Source organism: Anolis carolinensis, unplaced genomic scaffold, assembly GCF_035594765.1.
Source record: "Anolis carolinensis isolate JA03-04 unplaced genomic scaffold, rAnoCar3.1.pri scaffold_11, whole genome shotgun sequence".
NCBI classification, from domain to species: domain Eukaryota; kingdom Metazoa; phylum Chordata; class Lepidosauria; order Squamata; family Dactyloidae; genus Anolis; species Anolis carolinensis.
Window position 1 is genome coordinate 66746 of NW_026943822.1, and position 11289 is coordinate 78034.

Genomic DNA, 11289 nt, shown 5'->3' on the forward strand with positions numbered 1-11289 from the left:
CATCTCTTATGCAACTTATCATTTAGCACTGGTATGTGACAGAATACGAATAATATAACATGCTAGTGGTGTATTATACATATTGTGGTATATGATTAATATAGTACAATGTAAGAAATAATAATTGGTTTTCCAGAAGCATTCTCTCCTGACGTTTCGCCCACATCTCTTATGCAACTTATCATTTAGCACTGGTATGTGACAAAATACGAATAATATAACATGCTAGTGGTGTATTATACATATTGTGGTATATGATTAATATAGTACAATGTAAGAAATAATAATTGGTTTTCCAGAAGCATTCTCTCCTGACGTTTCGCCCACATCTCTTATGCAACTTATCATTTAGCACTGGTATGTGACAGAATACGAATAATATAACATGCTAGTGGTGCATTATACATATTGTGGTATATGATTAATATAGTACAATGTAAGAAATAATAATTGGTTTTCCAGAAGCATTCTCTCCTGACGTTTCGCCCACATCTCTTATGCAACTTATCATTTAGCACTGGTATGTGACAGAATACGAATAATATAACATGCTAATGGTATATTATACATATTGTGGTATATGATTAATATAGTACAATGTAAGAAATAATAATTAGTTTTCCAGAAGCATTCTCTCCTGACATTTCGCCCACATCTCTTATGCAACTTATCATTTAGCACTGGTATGTGACAAAATACGAATAATATAACATGCTAGTGGTGCATTATACATATTGTGGTATATGATTAATATAGTACAATGTAAGAAATAATAATTGGTTTTCCAGAAGCATTCTCTCCTGACGTTTCGCCCACATCTCTTATGCAACTTATCATTTAGCACTGGTATGTGACAGAATACGAATAATATAACATGCTAGTGGTGTATTATACATATTGTGGTATATGATTAATATAGTACAATGTAAGAAATAATAATTGGTTTTCCAGAAGCATTCTCTCCTGACGTTTCGCCCACATCTCTTATGCAACTTATCATTTAGCACTGGTATGTGACAGAATACGAATAATATAACATGCTAGTGGTGTATTATACATATTGTGGTATATGATTAATATAGTACAATGTAAGAAATAATAATTGGTTTTCCAGAAGCATTCTCTCCTGACATTTCACCCACATCTCTTATGCAACTTATCATTTAGCACTGGTATGTGACATAATACGAATAATATAACATGCTAGTAGTGCATTATACATATTGTGGTATATGATTAATATAGTACAATGTAAGAAATAATAATTGGTTTTCCAGAAGCATTCTCTCCTGACATTTCGCCCACATCTCTTATGCAACTTATCATTTAGCACTGGTATGTGACATAATACGAATAATATAACATGCTAGTGGTGCATTATACATATTGTGGTATATGATTAATATAGTACAATGTAAGAAATAATAATTGGTTTTCCAGAAGCATTCTCTCCTGACATTTCGCCCACATCTCTTATGCAACTTATCATTTAGCACTGGTATGTGACATAATACGAATAATATAACATGCTAGTGGTATATTATACATATTGTGGTATATGATTAATATAGTACAATGTAAGAAATAATAATTGGTTTTCCAGAAGCATTCTCTCCTGACGTTTTGCCCACATCTCTTATGCAACTTATCATTTAGCACTGGTATGTGACATAATACGAATAATATAACATGCTGGTGGTATATTATACATATTGTGGTATATGATTAATATAGTACAATGTAAGAAATAATAATTGGTTTTCCAGAAGCATTCTCTCCTGACATTTCGCCCACATCTCTTATGCAACTTATCATTTAGCACTGGTATGTGACAGAATACGAATAATATAACATGCTAGTGGTGCATTATACATATTGTGGTATATGATTAATATAGTACAATGTAAGAAATAATAATTGGTGTTCCAGAAGCATTCTCTCCTGACATTTCGCCCACATCTCTTATGCAACTTATCATTTAGCACTGGTATGTGACAGAATACGAATAATATAACATGCTAGTGGTATATTATACATATTGTGGTATATGATTAATATAGTACAATGTAAGAAATAATAATTGATTTTCCAGAAGCATTCTCTCCTGACGTTTTGCCCACATCTCTTATGCAACTTATCATTTAGCACTGGTATGTGACAGAATACGAATAATATAACATGCTAGTGGTATATTATACATATTGTGGTATTTGATTAATATAGTACAATGTAAGAAATAATAATTGGTTTTCCAGAAGCATTCTCTCCTGACATTTCGCCCACATCTCTTATGCAACTTATCATTTAGCACTGGTATGTGACATAATACGAATAATATAACATGCTAGTGGTGCATTATACATATTGTGGTATATGATTAATATAGTACAATGTAAGAAATAATAATTGGTTTTCCAGAAGCATTCTCTCCTGACATTTCGCCCACATCTCTTATGCAACTTATCATTTAGCACTGGTATGTGACAGAATACGAATAATATAACATGCTAGTGGTATATTATACATATTGTGGTATATGATTAATATAGTACAATGTAAGAAATAATAATTGGTTTTCCAGAAGCATTCTCGCCTGACATTTCGCCCACATCTCTTATGCAACTTATCATTTAGCACTGGTATGTGACAGAATACGAATAATATAACATGCTAGTGGTATATTATACATATTGTGGTATATGATTAATATAGTACAATGTAAGAAATAATAATTGGTTTTCCAGAAGCATTCTCTCCTGACGTTTCGCCCACAATGTAATTTTATTGGTATCTATTTTTATTTCTGAAATTTCCCACTCTCAGCTTATACTGGAGTGAATGATTTCCCAGTTATTTGTGGTGAAATTAGGTGCCTCAGCTTATATTCGGGTCGCCTTATACTCGAGTATATACGGTAATGTAATTTTATTGGTATCTATTTTTATTTCTGATATTACCCACCCTCTGCTTATACTGGAGTCAATGATTTCCCAGTTTTTTTTGTGGTAAAATTAGGTGCCTCGGTTCATATTCGGGTCGGCTTATATTCGAGTATATAGGGTATTTGAAGAATATTCCATGGAGAGGCCTTCCTCCTCCTCCTCCTCCTCCTCCCTCTCCATTGAGGGCAATGCGGGGAATTTTCCAGTCCGCCTGCAATGCGCGCCTTTTACCACTGGATGGAGACAAACACACACAGCGGCTTATTCCCTATTCATTTTCTCCCCGCCTGCAATGCGCGCCTTTCACCACTGGATGGAGACAAACACACACAGCGGCTTATTCCCTATTCATTTTCTCCCCGCCTGCAATGCGCGCCTTTCACCACTGGATGGAGACAAACACACAGCGGCTTCTTCCCCATTCACTCTCTCCGCCTGCAATGTGCGCCTTTTACCACTGGATGGAGACAAACACCCAGCGGCCTCCTCTCCATTTACTTTCTCTCCGCCTGCAATGCGCGCATTTTACCACTGGATGGAGACAAACACCCAGCGGCCTCCTCTCCATTCACTCTCTCTCCGCCTGCAATGCGCGCCTTTCACCACTGGATGGGGACAAACACACACAGCGGCTTCCTGGCCATTGAATATCCTTGCAGCATCAAAGCCTGGCTGCTTCATACCTAGGGGACTCCATTGTCGGCCAACTTGAATCCCATTGAATAGCCTTGCAGCATCAAAGCCTGGCTGCTTCATACCTAGGGGACTCCATTGTCGGCCAACTTGAATCCCATTGAATAGCCTTGCAGCATCAAAGCCTGGCTGCTTCATACCTAGGGGACTCCATTGTCGGCCAACTTGAATCCCATTGAATAGCCTTGCAGCATCAAAGCCTGGCTGCTTCATACCTAGGGGACTCCATTGTCGGCCAACTTGAATCCCATTGAATAGCCTTGCAGCATCAAAGCCTGGCTGCTTCATACCTAGGGGACTCCATTGTCGGCCAACTTGAATCCCATTGAATAGCCTTGCAGCATCAAAGCCTGGCTGCTTCATACCTAGGGGACTCCATTGTCGGCCAACTTGAATCCCATTGAATAGCGTTGCAGCATCAAAGCCTGGCTGCTTCATACCTAGGGGACTCCATTGTCGGCCAACTTGAATCCCATTGAATAGCCTTGCAGCATCAAAGCCTGGCTGCTTCATACCTAGGGGACTGCATTGTTGGCCAACTTGAATCCCATTGAATAGCCTTGCAGCATCAAAGCCTGGCTGCTTCATACCTAGGGGACTCCATTGTCGGCCAACTTGAATATCCTTGCAGCATCAAAGCCTGGCTGCTTCATACCTAGGGGACTCCATTGTCGGCCAACTTCAATCCCATTGAATAGCCTTGCAGCATCAAAGCCTGGCTGCTTCATACCTAGGGGACTCCATTGTCGGCCAACTTGATTCTCATTGAATAGCCTTGCAGCATCAAAGCCTGGCTGCTTCATACCTAGGGGACTCCATTGTCGGCCAACTTGATTCTCATTGAATAGCCTTGCAGCATCAAATCCTGGCTGCTTTATTGTGGTATATGATTAATATAGTACAATGTACGAAATAATAATTGGTTTTCCAGAAGCATTCTCTCCTGACGTTTCGCCCACATCTCTTATGCAACTTATCATTTAGCACTGGTATGTGACAGAATACGAATAATATAACATGCTAGTGGTGTATTATACATATTGTGGTATATGATTAATATAGTACAATGTAAGAAATAATAATTGGTTTTCCAGAAGCATTCTCTCCTGACGTTTCGCCCACATCTCTTATGCAACTTATCATTTAGCACTGGTATGTGACAAAATACGAATAATATAACATGCTAGTGGTGTATTATACATATTGTGGTATATGATTAATATAGTACAATGTAAGAAATAATAATTGGTTTTCCAGAAGCATTCTCTCCTGACGTTTCGCCCACATCTCTTATGCAACTTATCATTTAGCACTGGTATGTGACAGAATACGAATAATATAACATGCTAGTGGTGTATTATACATATTGTGGTATATGATTAATATAGTACAATGTACGAAATAATAATTGGTTTTCCAGAAGCATTCTCTCCTGACGTTTCGCCCACATCTCTTATGCAACTTATCATTTAGCACTGGTATGTGACAGAATACGAATAATATAACATGCTAATGGTATATTATACATATTGTGGTATATGATTAATATAGTACAATGTAAGAAATAATAATTGGTTTTCCAGAAGCATTCTCTCCTGACGTTTCGCCCACATCTCTTATGCAACTTATCATTTAGCACTGGTATGTGAAAGAATACGAATAATATAACATGCTAGTGGTGTATTATACATATTGTGGTATATGATTAATATAGTACAATGTAAGAAATAATAATTGGTTTTCCAGAAGCATTCTCTCCTGACGTTTCGCCCACATCTCTTATGCAACTTATCATTTAGCACTGGTATGTGACAAAATACGAATAATATAACATGCTAGTGGTGTATTATACATATTGTGGTATATGATTAATATAGTACAATGTAAGAAATAATAATTGGTTTTCCAGAAGCATTCTCTCCTGACGTTTCGCCCACATCTCTTATGCAACTTATCATTTAGCACTGGTATGTGACAGAATACGAATAATATAACATGCTAGTGGTGCATTATACATATTGTGGTATATGATTAATATAGTACAATGTAAGAAATAATAATTGGTTTTCCAGAAGCATTCTCTCCTGACGTTTCGCCCACATCTCTTATGCAACTTATCATTTAGCACTGGTATGTGACAGAATACGAATAATATAACATGCTAATGGTATATTATACATATTGTGGTATATGATTAATATAGTACAATGTAAGAAATAATAATTAGTTTTCCAGAAGCATTCTCTCCTGACATTTCGCCCACATCTCTTATGCAACTTATCATTTAGCACTGGTATGTGACAAAATACGAATAATATAACATGCTAGTGGTGCATTATACATATTGTGGTATATGATTAATATAGTACAATGTAAGAAATAATAATTGGTTTTCCAGAAGCATTCTCTCCTGACGTTTCGCCCACATCTCTTATGCAACTTATCATTTAGCACTGGTATGTGACAGAATACGAATAATATAACATGCTAGTGGTGTATTATACATATTGTGGTATATGATTAATATAGTACAATGTAAGAAATAATAATTGGTTTTCCAGAAGCATTCTCTCCTGACGTTTCGCCCACATCTCTTATGCAACTTATCATTTAGCACTGGTATGTGACAGAATACGAATAATATAACATGCTAGTGGTGCATTATACATATTGTGGTATATGATTAATATAGTACAATGTAAGAAATAATAATTGGTTTTCCAGAAGCATTCTCTCCTGACATTTCGCCCACATCTCTTATGCAACTTATCATTTAGCACTGGTATGTGACATAATACGAATAATATAACATGCTAGTGGTGCATTATACATATTGTGGTATATGATTAATATAGTACAATGTAAGAAATAATAATTGGTTTTCCAGAAGCATTCTCTCCTGACATTTCGCCCACATCTCTTATGCAACTTATCATTTAGCACTGGTATGTGACATAATACGAATAATATAACATGCTAGTGGTGCATTATACATATTGTGGTATATGATTAATATAGTACAATGTAAGAAATAATAATTGGTTTTCCAGAAGCATTCTCTCCTGACATTTCGCCCACATCTCTTATGCAACTTATCATTTAGCACTGGTATGTGACAGAATACGAAAAATATAACATGCTAGTGGTGTATTATACATATTGTGGTATATGATTAATATAGTACAATGTAAGAAATAATAATTGGTTTTCCAGAAGCATTCTCTCCTGACGTTTCGCCCACATCTCTTATGCAACTTATCATTTAGCACTGGTATGTGACATAATACGAATAATATAACATGCTAGTGGTGCATTATACATATTGTGGTATATGATTAGTATAGTACAATGTAAGAAATAATAATTGGTTTTCCAGAAGCATCCTCTCCTGACATTTCGCCCACATCTCTTATGCAACTTATCATTTAGCACTGGTATGTGACAGAATACGAATAATATAACATGCTAGTAGTGCATTATACATATTGTGGTATATGATTAATATAGTACAATGTAAGAAATAATAATTGGTTTTCCAGAAGCATTCTCTCCTGACATTTCGCCCACATCTCTTATGCAACTTATCATTTAGCACTGGTATGTGACATAATACGAATAATATAACATGCTAGTGGTGCATTATACATATTGTGGTATATGATTAATATAGTACAATGTAAGAAATAATAATTGGTTTTCCAGAAGCATTCTCTCCTGACGTTTTGCCCACATCTCTTATGCAACTTATCATTTAGCACTGGTATGTGACAGAATACGATTAATATAACATGCTAGTGGTATATTATACATATTGTGGTATATGATTAATATAGTACAATGTAAGAAATAATAATTTGTTTTCCAGAAGCATTCTCTCCTGACGTTTCGCCCACAATGTAATTTTATTGGTATCTATTTTTATTTCTGAAATTTCCCACTCTCAGCTTATACTGGAGTGAATGATTTCCCAGTTATTTGTGGTGAAATTAGGTGCCTCAGCTTATATTCGGGTCGCCTTATACTCGAGTATATACGGTAATGTAATTTTATTGGTATCTATTTTTATTTCTGATATTACCCACCCTCTGCTTATACTGGAGTCAATGATTTCCCAGTTTTTTTTGTGGTAAAATTAGGTGCCTCGGTTCATATTCGGGTCGGCTTATATTCGAGTATATAGGGTATTTGAAGAATATTCCATGGAGAGGCCTTCCTCCTCCTCCTCCTCCTCCTCCCTCTCCATTGAGGGCAATGCGGGGAATTTTCCAGTCCGCCTGCAATGCGCGCCTTTTACCACTGGATGGAGACAAACACACACAGCGGCTTATTCCCTATTCATTTTCTCCCCGCCTGCAATGCGCGCCTTTTACCACTGGATGGAGACAAACACACACAGCGGCTTATTCCCTATTCATTTTCTCCCCGCCTGCAATGTGCGCCTTTCACCACTGGATGGAGACAAACACACACAGCGGCTTATTCCCTATTCATTTTCTCCCCGCCTGCAATGCGCGCCTTTTACCACTGGATGGAGACAAACACACACAGCGGCTTATTCCCTATTCATTTTCTCCCCGCCTGCAATGCGCGCCTTTCACCACTGGATGGAGACAAACACACACAGCGGCTTATTCCCTATTCATTTTCTCCCCGCCTGCAATGCGCGCCTTTCACCACTGGATGGAGACAAACACACACAGCGGCTTATTCCCTATTCATTTTCTCCCCGCCTGCAATGCGCGCCTTTTACCACTGGATGGAGACAAACACACACAGCGGCTTATTCCCTATTCATTTTCTCCCCGCCTGCAATGCGCGCCTTTTACCACTGGATGGAGACAAACACACACAGCGGCTTATTCCCTATTCATTTTCTCCCCGCCTGCAATGCGCGCCTTTCACCACTGGATGGAGACAAACACACACAGCGGCTTATTCCCTATTCATTTTCTCCCCGCCTGCAATGCGCGCCTTTTACCACTGGATGGAGACAAACACACACAGCGGCTTATTCCCTATTCATTTTCTCCCCGCCTGCAATGCGCGCCTTTTACCACTGGATGGAGACAAACACACACAGCGGCTTATTCCCTATTCATTTTCTCCCCGCCTGCAATGCGCGCCTTTCACCACTGGATGGAGACAAACACACACAGCGGCTTATTCCCTATTCATTTTCTCCCCGCCTGCAATGCGCGCCTTTCACCACTGGATGGAGACAAACACACACAGCGGCTTATTCCCTATTCATTTTCTCCCCGCCTGCAATGCGCGCCTTTCACCACTGGATGGAGACAAACACACACAGCGGCTTCCTGGCCATTGAATATCCTTGCAGCATCAAAGCCTGGCTGCTTCATACCTAGGGGACTCCATTGTCGGCCAACTTGAATCCCATTGAATAGCCTTGCAGCATCAAAGCCTGGCTGCTTCATACCTAGGGGACTCCATTGTCGGCCAACTTGAATCCCATTGAATAGCCTTGCAGCATCAAAGCCTGGCTGCTTCATACCTAGGGGACTCCATTGTCGGCCAACTTGAATCCCATTGAATAGCCTTGCAGCATCAAAGCCTGGCTGCTTCATACCTAGGGGACTCCATTGTCGGCCAACTTGAATCCCATTGAATAGCCTTGCAGCATCAAAGCCTGGCTGCTTCATACCTAGGGGACTCCATTGTCGGCCAACTTGAATCCCATTGAATAGCCTTGCAGCATCAAAGCCTGGCTGCTTCATACCTAGGGGACTCCATTGTCGGCCAACTTGAATCCCATTGAATAGCCTTGCAGCATCAAAGCCTGGCTGCTTCATACCTAGGGGACTCCATTGTCGGCCAACTTGAATCCCATTGAATAGCCTTGCAGCATCAAAGCCTGGCTGCTTCATACCTAGGGGACTCCATTGTCGGCCAACTTGAATCCCATTGAATAGCCTTGCAGCATCAAAGCCTGGCTGCTTCATACCTAGGGGACTCCATTGTCGGCCAACTTGAATCCCATTGAATAGCCTTGCAGCATCAAAGCCTGGCTGCTTCATACCTAGGGGACTCCATTGTCGGCCAACTTGAATCCCATTGAATAGCCTTGCAGCATCAAAGCCTGGCTGCTTCATACCTAGAGGACTCCATTGTCGGCCAACTTGAATCCCATTGAATAGCCTTGCAGCATCAAAGCCTGGCTGCTTCATACCTAGGGGACTCCATTGTCGGCCAACTTGAATCCCATTGAATAGCCTTGCAGCATCAAAGCCTGGCTGCTTCATACCTAGGGGACTCCATTGTCGGCCAACTTGAATCCCATTGAATAGCCTTGCAGCATCAAAGCCTGGCTGCTTCATACCTAGGGGACTCCATTGTCGGCCAACTTGAATCCCATTGAATAGCCTTGCAGCATCAAAGCCTGGCTGCTTCATACCTAGAGGACTCCATTGTCGGCCAACTTGAATCCCATTGAATAGCCTTGCAGCATCAAAGCCTGGCTGCTTCATACCTAGGGGACTCCATTGTCGGCCAACTTGAATCCCATTGAATAGCCTTGCAGCATCAAAGCCTGGCTGCTTCATACCTAGGGGACTCCATTGTCGGCCAACTTGAATCCCATTGAATAGCCTTGCAGCATCAAAGCCTGGCTGCTTCATACCTAGGGGACTCCATTGTCGGCCAACTTGAATCCCATTGAATAGCCTTGCAGCATCAAAGCCTGGCTGCTTCATACCTAGGGGACTCCATTGTCGGCCAACTTGAATACCCTTGCAGCATCAAAGCCTGACTGCTTCCTACCTACGGGGAATCCTCTTTATGCCACGAAGGAAACCCCACTAAGGACTACGCCACAGCAACGCGTGGCCGGGTACAGCTAGTTATATTATACGACTATATTGCAATATTATTAGTAATATTTCATATAATAAACATATACAATTATAGTGAATTATATGTACATCCTCTGGAGGAGAGAGGGCGGTCTAGAAATAAAGTTTTGTTGTTATTATTTTATTCTTATTGGAAAACTAAGCAAGGGGGGGTTATATCTCCTAGGCTCCAATGGCATTGAGCTGTTGTAGAGTTTGTATAGGATGGTGGGAGTTGTAGTTTGACAAGGCACCGGCACTCCTGGGCAGAAGACGGGAAAGACCTTGCAAAACCCTAACTCCCAGGATATTATTATTAGGAGTATTACTATTGTCATGTAATTAGATTTCCCAGATGGCTCAATGATATATCAATGGGATTCCTAATGTCTTTTCTCTTTGTCGCCCTCCTGTGGACAGAAGAATATTGCACTTGCCTTGGGATTCTGATTCTTCGCTCTCTGCTGCCATCAAATGGTCAGAGGCGGAAGTGCAGCCTCGAGCGTTGAAGGCGCCTTTGTGCTGCACTTTTCTATCTGACCATGTGATGGCAGCAGAGAGCAAGGAATCAGAGTTTCAAGGCAAGTGCAATATTCTTCTGTCCACAGGAGGGCGACAAACGGAAAAGCCATAAGGATTTAATGTAATATTGATATTTCTTTGAGCCATGACAGTTTAAAATAATACTAATATTAATAATAATAATCTTGGGAGTGAGAGGTTTGCAAGACCTGTCACGCCCTCCGCCCAAGAGTGCTGGTGCCTTGCCAGACTACAACTCCCACCATCCCATACAACCTCTGCAA